At 34.4% G+C, this 13,530-nt stretch overlaps 1 long non-coding RNA gene across 1 annotated transcript; it reads right to left on the bottom strand.

The window, feature by feature from the left end:
* Positions 1-4,357: 4,357 nt before the first annotated feature.
* Positions 4,358-10,553, bottom strand: LOC134484284 (uncharacterized). The gene is made up of 2 exons (XR_010061695.1): positions 10,439-10,553; positions 4,358-4,525 (listed from the first exon to the last, which is right to left on the bottom strand). It is a non-coding gene; the product is annotated as an uncharacterized LOC134484284 (long non-coding RNA).
* Positions 10,554-13,530: the final 2,977 nt, after the last annotated feature.

Here is a 13,530-nt window from a genome sequence, read left to right as displayed (position 1 = left end):
TTCCATTATTCTACCTACCTGTCTCAATACAAATGCAATACAGTTTTTCATCACCATTGCTCTGTAATACAACTTGAGCTCAGGGATGGCGATTTCCCCAAAATGCTTTTATTTTTCAGAATAGTTTTCTCTATCCTGGGATTTCTTTTATTCCATATAAATTTGCAAACTCCCATTTCTATATCTGTGAAGAATTGAGTTGGAACGTTGATGGGGATTGCATTGAATCTGTAGATTGCTATTGGCAAGATGGCCATTTTTACAATATTAATCCTGCCAATATTCGAACATGGGAGATCTTTCTAATTTCTGAGGTCTTCAATTTATTTCTTCAGAGATATGTGTTCTTGTCATATATATCTTTCACTTGCTTAGTTAGAGTCACACTGAGGTATTTTATATGCTTTTTGACTACTGTCAAGTGTGTCATTTCCGTAATTTCTTTGTAAGCCTGTTTCTTTTTTTAGTAGAGGAAGGCTACTGATTTGTTTGAATCAAATATACTCTGCCACTATGCTAAAGTTGTTTAATCAGGCTTAGAAGTTCACTGATTGAATTTGTGGGGTCACATCATCTGCATATAGTGACATTTTGAATACTTCCTTTGCAATATGTATCCCTTTACCTCCATTTGTTTTCTTATTACTCTGCCTGGAACCCACACAACTATGGGCACTTGATATTTGAGAAAGGAGCCAAAACCATCCAATGGAAAAAAGATAGCATTTTCAACAAACATTGCTGTTTTGTCTAGAGTTTAGCATGTAGAGAAGGGAAATCAATCAATTCTTATCACACTATACAAAGCTCAAGTCAAAGTGGATCAAGGATCTCCACATAAAACCATATAACCTAACACTAATAGAAGAAAAATGCGAAAGAGTCTTGAACACTTGGGCACTGGGAGAATTTCCTGAATATAAAACCAATAGCTTATGGTCTAAGATCAAGATTTGACAAATGGAACTTCATAAAATTGTAAAGCTTTTGTAAGCAAAAGGCGCTGTCATTAGGAAAAAGGAGCATCCAACCGATTAAGAAAAGATCTTTTCCAATCCTACATATGATAGAGGGCTAAATTCAATCTATACAAAGACTCAAGGAATTATGTTACAGGGAATGAAATAGTCCTTTCAAAATGGTGTAAAGAGCTAAACAACTAATTCTTAACTGAGGACTAACAACATCCTTAGCCATCAGGTAAATGGAAATCAAAAAAAAAAAAATCCTGAGATTCCACAGCACACCAATCAGAATGGCTAAGATAAAAACGAATTCAATTGACTAACGATACCTAAAAGGATGTGGAGAAAGAGGAACACTTCTCCAATGTTGGTGGGATTGCAAGCTGGTATAAACGATCTGGAAATCAGTCTGGAATTTTCTCACAAAATAGGTACTACATGAGGATCCTGCATTACCACTTCTCGGGTATATACCCAAAAGATGCTCCAACATATAACATGGACACATGATGGTATACGTTGAAAGCAACCATATATATATATATATATATATATATATATATATATATATATATACATATATACACACATATACACACATATACACACATATACACATATATACACATATATATACATACACACATACATTGTGTATATAATATATGTGTGTGAGACTATATATATATATGTACATATATGCATATATACATATACACACACATATATATACATATATACACATATATACACACACACATATATATACATACACACATATATTGTGTATATAATATATATATGTGTGTGTGTGAGTATATATATATATATATATATATATATATATATATATATATATATATATATATGCCAGGAGCTGAAAAGAACTCAGATGTCCCTCAACAGAGTAATGGATAAAGGAAATGTGGTACATTTACACACCTGTACTTGTAAGCCATCAAAAACAATGTTTGCATAAAATCTTAGGGTGGAACTGGAAATTATTATTCTGTGTGAGGTAAGAACACAAATAGTATAAACTAATTGGAAGTCTGTATCCACCCAAAAGTGTGGAATGCATAAGAAAGAAGTCACAGGTCATGTGAAGCCCAAGCAGAAAGAAGACCAAAATGTGGATGCTACATTCTTTCTAAGAAGGGAGAATAAAATATTCATGGGAGGGAATACAATGATAAAGAGTTAAGCAGGGACTGAAGAAACAGTCACCCAGAGACTGCCCCACGTGGGGATCCATCTAACATGCAGCCAACCAATCCACACTTTATTGCTGATGCCAAAAACCCTTGCTGATAGAAGTCAGATATGGATGTCTCCTGAGAGGCTCTGACATATCCCTAATGATATAAATGAGGATGGTGGCAGTTCACCATTGGATTAAACAAGGGGGTTTCAATGGAGGTTTTAGAGAAAATACTTAATGAGCTAAAGTTATTTGCAAAACCCCAGGAAGAACAATATCAACAAACAAGATGCCACCAGAAATTCGGGGGATTAAACAACCCACTAGTGATAAAAGAATAAGGAACCCATGATACCAGCCACATGTGTGGCAGAGAAATGCACTGTCCAGCATGATTGGAAGGAAAAGCCCTTAATCCTGCGAAGACTTGTTTCCCCAGTGTAGGGTAATGCCAGGACATTGAGGTTGAAGTGGTTGGGTGGGAATGGAAACAACCTCAAAGAAGCTGGAGGAGGGGTTTACGGGAGAGGGAGGAAAGTAGATAACATTTGAACTGAAAATACATAAAATATTCAGGAAAAATTATTAAATAAAAATGGTATTTTGTCTCATTAAATTAATAGTAAAATATCATTTCCCATTTCTGATATGGGCACAGATATTGGTGTTTGGCATTAATTTCCTTTTGTCTCTTTTGTTGTCTATAGCCAATATGTCCCTTTTTGTTATGACTTATTTAAACAAAAGTGTATTTTAGAATTTAAAGGAATATAGAATTAAAAAAATACTGAAACCATTTGTGATTCAAAGATACTAACAGTTTTACTATATTTACCTTTGCTAAACGTTAGATTACTCCTTGAAGAAACTCTGATGGATAATATCAAAGTATGTATATAGGAAGTTACATCAAATAATTTTGGTTAATAGCCACAATCAGGAAATGGTTCTAATATTTATGCATTATGGTAGTTGATTATGGAAGAAACTGAATGTTATTAGGTTCAATAGTAATTTATATAAATCATTAATTCTTAATGTTTGTTGACAGAAGGAAGTTATCAATGAATTCATATATACAATGTGACACACATTTCTAATATAAAAAAGCAAATTAAATATATAATTTCTGAACTAAAGGTGAGCAATCAAGTACAAAAGAAAGATATATCATTGATTCTACCTACAGTTGGAGTTAAGATATGATTCATGCATCCATGTATTTCTTTCTAGACATCTAATGAGATAAAATTAGTGTGGAAAAAGCTAAAACTGCAATTAGCAGGTTTGATCAAGTATACATATTTAAAAATTGCTTTTGAAAAAATACACAGAAAATATTTTTAAGGTTATATATACAGCATATACAAAAATTGACTGTGTCCATAAATTATCAATATCACTCAAGCAACTTTCTCTGGTCTTATTAGATTTGAATTATCAAATATACATATGAATGTATGTATGTATACACATACAGGCACACACACACACACACACACACACACACACACACCAAACAAACACACAAAATACTTATAAAAATTTAGAACAAATTAGTAAATAATAGTCATTCAGAGAAAACTAATGAAAACGAATGAACTAAATTTTAAGTATAATGTACTCCCAAAAGTATACTTTCTAGCATATAAAACTTTGCTTTATAATTTTTAGAAAATTATGTATGGGGCCAATATATGTAATCAGATCCCATTTGGACTTATCACTCACAATTGAAATAGAAACTGAAATGAAGTGGGAAAAATATTAAATAACAAAATTTAGCTATACTTTTTCAATTATACAAAAAATTCTGAGAAACAGTGAAATGACACAACATGTAAAATTGCTTTCTATTAAGCATTGAAATCTCACTTTAGTCTTCATAGTCTATATAATATAAAGAATTAAATCTCACAAGTTGTTTCCTGGCTTAAATACAATTTTCTTGGCTTGTGAATATACCCAGAACCAATCAATACAATGAAAGTGGATAGATGTTGTGTTATAAAAGTAAAAGACATTTTGTTTATTTATTTGGTATAAATTTATTTTTGTAGCATTTCATCCCATGTTCCTGTTGGATATTTTATAAATCCTCACTTTGGTGTGGTCAGTGCTTAAATGTAACTGAACATGGTTGAATATGACAATATAGTAGAAATAGATTAATGAGGCAGAGAATATCTTTGGGTTAAACCTGGTTATAATGAAATTGTGGTCACAGTGTGCACAACCAAATAGAAGGTAAGAAACTGTGGCTTCTGGTACCGGTCTCTTTATGAGATTTCACTTTGTAATGTTGGAAGAATTGTTCCGTGATATGAGATTGTGCAGTGAACAGGCCTTTTCTTTATTTCTGTAATGAAAGCAAAAATTTGTTGTTTTCAGTTCCTTCGTAGAGGGACTTAGATATGCAAAATATATTTTTGGTATTGGATTTCTTCTAGGTATTTTAGGGAACTAACTTCATAAGATTTGAAATATAACCAGACAAGAGCTTGTTAAAGATGTAGAAAAGCTCGGGGTGTGGTGACACAGGCCTTTAAACTTAGAACTGAGGAGCAGAAGCAGGCAGAACTCTAAGTTCGAGGCCAGCTTGGTCTACAGAGAGAGAGAGAGAGAGAGAGAGAGAGAGAGAGAGAGAGAGAGAGAGAGAGAGAGAGAGAGAGAGAGTTCTGGTACTCTGGTACTGCAGGGATATAAAAGAAACACTGTGTCAAAAATGTTCAAGAATAAGTTCTGTATTATACAAAGAAAAAATTCTCATTTTAGTAAGATGCTAATAATTTTATCTTGAATCTATTGCAATGTCTTAGCTATAAAATGATGTGAAGGCACGGAAAATGTATGAAAAGATGTTTTCCATCACTATTCCCTTTAAACTATAAGCTGAATTTGTATTAAATAAACCTATGTAAATACACTGTGAAGGCTTTTCTGTGATGAGCTAAAGGGTTTTTATATTGTGAATTAAGAATTGTGGATTTCAGGCCAATCTTGAAAGGTCATCACTAAGGTTTAGAAGCATATTAAGCATACAAAATAAAATATAAAATTTTGCACAATAAAGAATGAGAACCTTTAATTGGTTTTCCTCTAATTTAAACAGCTTCTTTTTGTTGGAATAAAGATCAGATGATATGAACTTATTTTGTGAGAAATACCACATGCTCTCAGAAGATAAGAAACAGAGAAAGATAAGCAAAAACGTATGCTAAGGAATAATGAATTGGGAGAAATTATTCTGTGGAATATATAGAACAATAAATTTGACCCGTCTGTTACTGGTTAGCTGGGGACTTCATTACGCATATTTTTGTATTTAAAAAGGTTTTCTTTTCCTTCTTAAGTTTGTATGGTTATTCTGAAAACTCTGGGTTGTTTGTCAAGATCTTTGCATAATAAATGATAATTTTGAAATATTAGTGTTATAATCAAAAGCCGTGCTTCGTACATACTTTTTAAGCAACAAAAAAGAGAAGTGTCTGGTTGGGTTTTATGAAGAAAGTTACTATGTTAAACATGAATTTGTTTCTCTGATATGTACCTTCTCTTCATGTACCATGCTTGTTGATGAAACCTTAGCAGATAGGAATGCATAGTAACCATCATAGTAGAGTTTCAGGATTTTATTGTATCTTGTTTGACATGTGCATTTCTATTAAAATGATATCACTTTTCTAAGTCTCTTAATTTAACTGCAGAGATTTCAATAACTCCTAGTCTGTTGTTTATTCATATAACCGGTCTTTGGTGTTGTTATTGAATTTTAAGACAGTAACTTCTTAATGTTCTTTATTTTGAAGATATATATATATATATATATATATATATATATATATATATTTCCAAAATATTTTATAAACGATTAAATTTTTAGTGGAAATATCACTTAGAGATTGACAATTTTATAAGCATTCTCTAAAGTACTGAATATTCTACATTTTTAATAAGTATAAAAATATTATAAATAGCAAATCGTTTATTAACTTTAACATACACTGCTCTAGTAAATATAACCACAAATATGTTAGTTATTTTTATCTTTGAAATTTTTTCTTAGTTTGTAAGTAATCTTGCCTTTTCTATCTGAGCTTTCGCATCGTTATTCACAAAGAAATCTATTGCTGTTTTATTGAGAATAGTAAGGAGTATTCATTGATACGTAGATACATAAGAATGTGACAATATACACAATGGTATTTCATTCACCCCTAGGAAAACTAAAGTATGATGGTTTCAGGAAAATAGATGTAACTACAAAATATACCGAGTAAGGTAACAAAGACTCAGAAAGTCAAATACCATGTGTTCTTTCTCATATAGATCAAAGAATCTCTTTTTAATATAATTGTATTTATGTGAAGTTGTGGTTGGTTTGAGTTCATTTAACTGGTATTGGTCACAGAGACTAGAAAGAGGGTTTTTAAACAGTGTGCTATGGAAGATACTGAACATGTGGGATATGAATGTAGAAGTAAGAATAATGAAGAGAGACTAGTATAAGTGGTGAGGAGCATAGGTCAGGAGGGAACAAAGAACTGAGGAAGCGAGGATGAGGTTGAATGTCTACAAAAATAACATAAGGCAACCTGTTACTTTATAGGTTAGGTTAAAATAAATATTAAAATTTAAAACTAATACCATAATGTTTAATGCTGTATACATTATGTTTGAGGAAAATGCAAGTAAGTGATAACAAAGTGGAAACAATATATTTATCTTATTTGATCTTAGTCATATTATCCACAATTATTTGGTAAAAACATCACTTGTCTGCCAAATTTATGGTACCACTTTAAAAATTGCCTGTGATATAACAATTCCTTATGATAGTAGAGAATTTTTATTCTTAGATCAATTTTTAAAATCTGTTATTTGATCTATATTTTGTTTCTTTTTACTTAAATTTGCTCCTCCTGACATTCACTCATACTAAATTATAATTTTCAATGTTAACAGACTACTATAAACATATGATTCACCACGGTTGTTGAAATTGCGCAATTATAAGTAATACTGGCCATAAACTACAGGACATCCTCCACAAAGCTTATAGATACAAAGAGGATAATCAAGAAGTATGGCCCAAGTGCATATGATGGACTCTCATGTAAAATGGGGAATAAAATAGTCTAGGAGGCAGATTGACGGAAGGAACTAGGTGGGAGATGGAAGGAAGAGAAGAATGGATGCTGTGTGGGAAGGGACAGGAGATATGACCCCATAATCAGGAGAAGGAAAGGAAATCTTGAACTTTTAGAGATGAGGAGGTAGGGGAAATCTCCAGGAAGAGAAAGAGACCTGGGATAAGGGAGGTACCCACGAATCAATGGGGGTGACCTAAGCTGTGACTTACATTTGTGATATGGAACATTAAGAGGCCAACTCCTGTAGCCCGGAAGGACCACCAGTGGAGGGATAAAGACACAAATACACCCACAAAATTTAGTAGGCAAAATTTTTCAAGCCTAAAGAAATTCAGAACCGCATTTCCAGGTCCATGTTGTCCTTTACTCTACTGATGGCTGGTAATTTTTGTATAAAATAAGGATTTGAGAGATTATTATTTGAAGTAGATATACAATATTTATACTTTTATATTCATGTCTTAGCTGGGCTCACTTTATTGCAAATATCATTGCAAAAAATAAAATTGGAAAACAGAATTTTTGAGTACACTTTAGGAATATATATAAAATCCTCTTTCAAAGAATGTACAATAAGAGAATATAATACAATATTCAATCAACTAAATGACTGGAGGGAAAATATTAGACTTTGGATAACAGAGAATACCTAGGAACTTGAACTATATGTCACAGGAATGGACCAGGGAGTGGAATTATTATCCAGAAGAATCTCCTCCACCCCATGTTCCTAGATCATTTTTACCCCTGCCAAGCCTCTGACCAACATTCTCTATTCTGAACACGTAAGTACTAATGAAGCAAAGAGAAGTCTCTAGCTTTAGACATATATAGTATGTAAACGTTTCCACTGTATCACAGGAGACACTCTTGGAAAGGGCACCCTTAAATCTGGTCAATGTAAGGGAAGCTGTTCAAAAGTTAGACCAGGGCAATTCTCAGTGAAATCATCATTAGGCCCTTCCTGAAAAATTTCTTGTATCCTGGAGGTCCCTAACTTTTCTGTGATGTCACAAGTGTCATGGTGACAGCAACTGCCTCTTGGATATTCTTTGAGGACCTCTAGGGTTAACTCATTGACCTCTTATTCTGGCTAAACAGCCATTTGTGAGGGAGATAAAAGAGAAGGAAGCTGGCCTTCTGTCTTTGAATAAAAAAAAGGAAGAAATAAATGGTCCATGGGAAAGCTCGTTGATTCTTGGGTAGGGGTTGAGTGGGTTCGCTGAAGAAATAGCCTTGATACGATTCCACACATGGGAATCAAGAGCTGCGATCCTCTCAGAATCATCTGGACTTCCCTACTTGATATGGTTCCTGGAATTCAGACAGTTTATATAATCAGTTTCTTCATTACAAAAGCCAGTTTTTGGGAAGGCCACAGTTGTTCTTCTCAGGCTCATGGCTTTTACCCTTTTTGCCCTGAAGAAAAAGGTCCAAAGAAACAAAGGAAAGACAAGTATTGTCTCCGCAACTCAGTGTAAATGCCTCCATGCTTTGGATACGTACAGTGCAGTTTGTGTCTAACACTGACATCTGGGAGAGAGAAGTGCATCTAGTTAAGATTTCATTATCTCAGTCTTTCCACAAGTATTACTCTGAATAACATTCCCTGACAGTGCCTCTAGATTTCTGAGACAATAGGTTTGATTAGCTTGCAGATTTTTCCTTTTTTTTCATTTTTTTAAATTTTTTATAAAATTTTATTGCTTTCTTAATTGGATATTTCTACCTTTGCATTTCAAATGTTATTTCCTTCCCCAGTTTCTTTTCCATAAGTGCCCAATCTGATTCTGCTCCCGTTCTTCTATAACCCACCTTAATGCACCCTGACATTGCCTTGAACTTGGAGTCAAACCCAGGGAGTACCAAGGACTTCTCCTTCCATTGGTGATGAACAAGGCCATCCTTTGCCACATATGCAGTTGGAGGCATAGTTCTGTCCATGTACAGACTTTGAATATTGGTTTAGTACCAGAAATCTCTGGTTCATTTCACTGTTGTTCTTATGGGGTTGAAAGCACTTTCAGCTCTTCTACTCCTTTCTCAAAACTTACCAACAAGATGTCTGTTTTCAGTTCACTGGCAGCATGCACTCCTTAGCTTCATTACTCTTATCTACATATCTACATTTGGTTGCTGCGTGTGTGTGTGTGTGTGTGTGTGTGTGTGTGTGTGTGTCTGTGTGTGTGTCTGTGTGTGTGTTTAGATATAAAAAATGAATTCTCAACTGAGGAATATCAACATCCATAGTTATCAGGTAAAAAATAAAAAAAAAATTCTGAGATTCCACAGCATAACAATCACAATGGCTAAGATATATTTGCTGCCTCATAAAGCTAGGGTGTTTGGTGGATTTATAACATGGATGCTGCACAACTAAGTCAAGAATGTAGAATCCACAAATAATGAATCCAAAGAGACTCCATCCTATTCTTATATACCTATTGAAGTAGAAGGTTCACTGGACCTCAAGCCACTCCTTGCCCAGCCCATGTCATTAACCTTATTTTTGGACTGAAGAAAGAATCATGGTAAAATATCTAAAACCCTCAAGTCTTTCCCTGGAAACACAGGAAGTTAGATATTAGAGAACTGATATCTAATACGACTGCAGAACCGCATTATATAGTCTATGTTGTCCTTTGCTTTACTAATGTCTGGTAATTTTGGATAAAATATGGATTTGGGAGTTTATCATTTAAGTAAATACAAAATATTTACACTGTTATACTCACTTTAGAGCTGGGCCACCTTTGTTATTAATCATAGCAAAAAATGGAATAGAATAGTAGAACATTGGAGTACACATTCAGCAATATATATATATATATATATATATATATATATATATATATTCCACTCTCAAGAAATGTAAATAAGAAAATGTAAAAAAATATTCACTAAATTAAAGGTCTGTAGGGAAAATACTGGCCTTAAAAAAGAGAGAAATCTGAGGAAACTGAACTCTAGGCCAGAGGAATGGAACTGGGAATAAAATTAACATCCAGTAGAATCTCCTGCACTCCATATTTCTAGATATTTTGGACCCATCCCAAGCCCCGACTAGCTCTCTCCATTCAGAGCATGTAAACACTAGTGAAGCAGAGAGAAGTCTCTACCTTTAGAGAGATGGAGTATGTAATGGTTTCCACTGTGTCACATGTGACAGACCTGGAATGGACATCCTCGAATCTGTTCAATGTAAGGAAAGCTGTTCAGCAGGTAGGCCATGGCAGTTCTCAGTGACATCATAAATAGGCCCTCCATGAAAAATCTATTGTAACTTGGAGAGACCTAGCTTCTTCTGTGATGTAACATGTATTGTCCTGACAGCAACTGCCTCTCAGATATTCCTTCAGTACCTCTCCGGTTTACTAATTGGCCACTAATTCAGAGTAAACAGCCATTTGGGAGTGAGAATAAACAGGATGAAGAGATCAGAAATGGGGACAAGGAAGCTTGCCTTCTGTTTTAGTATAAAAAAATGAAGAAATAAGTGTTACTTGGGAAAGCTCAGAGAGCCCTTGGTAGGGGTTGAGTGGTATCGCTGAAGAGATAGACTTGATTTGAGCCTCACACATATGGGAATCAAGAGTTGGAAGCTTCACAGAAGCAACTGGACTTCCCTGTTCTTATGGTTCCTGGATGTCAGAGGGTTTATATCATTCATTTCTTTTTTCCAAATCCAAGAGTTGGAGAGTGCACAGTTGTTTTTAAGAGAGCTATGGCCTTTATTTGTTTTCCAAAGTAAAAGGTCCTAAAGAAGAAGGGATGGACAAGTATTGTGTTCTCAGCTTAATGTAAACTCCTCCAAGCTTTGGGTAGCTATAGTGCAGTTTGTGTCTGACACTGATATCTGGGAGAGAGAAGTGCTTCTAGTTGAGACTTCATCATCTTTGTCTTTCCACTAGTATTACTCTGAATACCACTTTAGATTTCCAAGTAAATATCTGTGATTAGTTGACAGTTATCTTTAATTTTATATCTTTCTTTATTTATTTTTTAATCAAATTTTAGTGTTTTTAAACTGGATGAGTCTATATTTACATTTAAAATATTATTTCCTTTCTCAGTTTCCTGCCAATAAGATCACTACCTGTTCACAATCCGTTCTTCTCTAACCATAATTCTGCCCCTTGACATTCCGTTGAACTGAGAGAAATACCAAGGTAGGACCAAGAGCTTCTCCTTCCATTGGTGCCAACAAGGCCATCCTCTGCAACATATGCATTTGGAGCCATAGGTCTGTCTGTCCATGTTCATAATTTGAATATTGGTCTAGTACCAGAAAGCTCTGGTTTATTGACATTGTTGTTTTTTGGGGTTAACAAAACATTCAACTCTTGCAATTCTTTTTTAAAATCTTCCAACAAGAGGTCCATTTCAGTTCACTGGTTTGCCACTAACATTCACTTCTGTATTTGACATGCTCTAGCTGTGTCTCTAAGGAAATATCTATATCCAGTTCCTGGTGAAATGCACTTCTTAGATTCATAATTTTTATCTAGTTTTGGGGGCTGAAATTATATATACATATATATACATAAATATATATAAATGTGTGTGTGAAATATATATATATATATATATATATATATGTGTGTGTGTGTGTGTGTGTGTGTGTGTGTGTGTGTGTGTGTGTGAAATATATATATATATATTGGTGGCTCCTACACTTTTGAAGTTAGAGGAAATTTTAACATGGATTCAGTGCAACTAGGTCATGAATGTAGAATCCACAAAAGGCATTGGCAAATAGATTCCCTCTTGTTCTTATGAAACTATTGAACTTGAGGTTTCCCTGGTCCTGAAGCCATTCTTATCACTTCCCATCCGTCTCTATCTTATGTTTGGCCTCAATAAGGAATCATGGCAAACCATCCAAAAACCTCAAATCTAACCCTGAGACACTGGAACAGAGATAGTGAAGAACCAAGATCAAAAGGGACTTGAGAAACAAATTCTTCACTCCATGTGGTCCTATGATTTAGTAATATCTGGAAATTTTTGGTTGAAATAGGAATTTGGAGTTTACCATTTGAAGTAGGTACACCCTATTTACACTGTTATTATCACTCTATAGCTGGACGCCTTTGTTGCGAAAATCATTGCAGAAAATGGAAGTGAAAAAGAAAATTTTTGAGTACACATTCGGGAATAAAGATAAAGTCACCTATCAAGGAATATACAATAAAAATTGAAAACACATGCATTCAATTAAAGGTCTGTAGGGAAAATACTTGTTTTTGGGAAACCGAGAAAATGAAGAAAATTGAACTGTGTGTCACAGGAATGAAAATATTTTCTAGAAGAATCTCCTACACTCCCCTTTCTAAACTTTATTGACCCATGCCAAGACCCTAACTTTGTCCATTCAGAGCATGTAACCATTAATGAAGCAAATAGAAGTCACTAGCTTTAGAGAGATGGAGTACATAAACATTTCCACTGTGTCACAGAAGACATACCTGGAAAGGGCACCCTCAAATCTGATCAATGTAAGGAAAGCTCTTTAGCAGATAGGTTCTGGCAGGTCTTAGAGACATCATCATTAGTTCATTCATGAAAAATCTCTGGTATCCTGGCGAGCCATGGCTTCCTCTGTGATGTCACAAGTATTGCTTGACTGCAACTGATCTTTAGATGTTCCTACATTACCTCCAGGGTTTACTAAATGGCCTCTAATTCATAGTAAACTGTCATTGGGAGTGAGAAAAAAGAAGATGGAGAGATATGAGAAGGGGATTAAGTTGGCTTTCTGTCTTGGTATAAAAAAAAGGAAGACATATGTGGTCCTTGGAAAGCTCAGTGAGTCCAAGATAGGAGTTGTGTGGATCGCTAAAGAGATAGCCTTGATCTGACCCTTCCGCATATGGGAATCATGAGCTGCAAGCCTCTTAGAAGCATCTGAACTTCCATGTTCTTATGGTTCCTAAAATTCAGAGAGTTTATATTATTCATTTTTTATTACAAAAGCCAAGTGTTGTGAACAGCACAGTTGTTTTCCTGAGCTCATGACCTTTACTCTTTTTGTCAAGAAGAAAGGTACTAATGAAGAAAGGAAGTACAAATACTGTGTTGCTAGCTCAGAGTAAACACCATGGTTTGGACACCTTTAGTGCAGTTTGTGTCTGACACTAATATTACAGAGACAGAAGTGCTACTAGTTGAGACTTCATCATCTCAGTCATTCCACTAGTATTACACTGAC

The sequence above is a fragment of the Rattus norvegicus genome, chromosome Y (genome assembly GCF_036323735.1).
Source record: "Rattus norvegicus strain BN/NHsdMcwi chromosome Y, GRCr8, whole genome shotgun sequence".
Taxonomy (NCBI): Eukaryota; Metazoa; Chordata; class Mammalia; order Rodentia; family Muridae; genus Rattus; species Rattus norvegicus.
The sequence above is the reverse complement of the archived record's forward strand: the minus strand, read 5'-3'. Positions and strand labels throughout refer to the sequence as shown.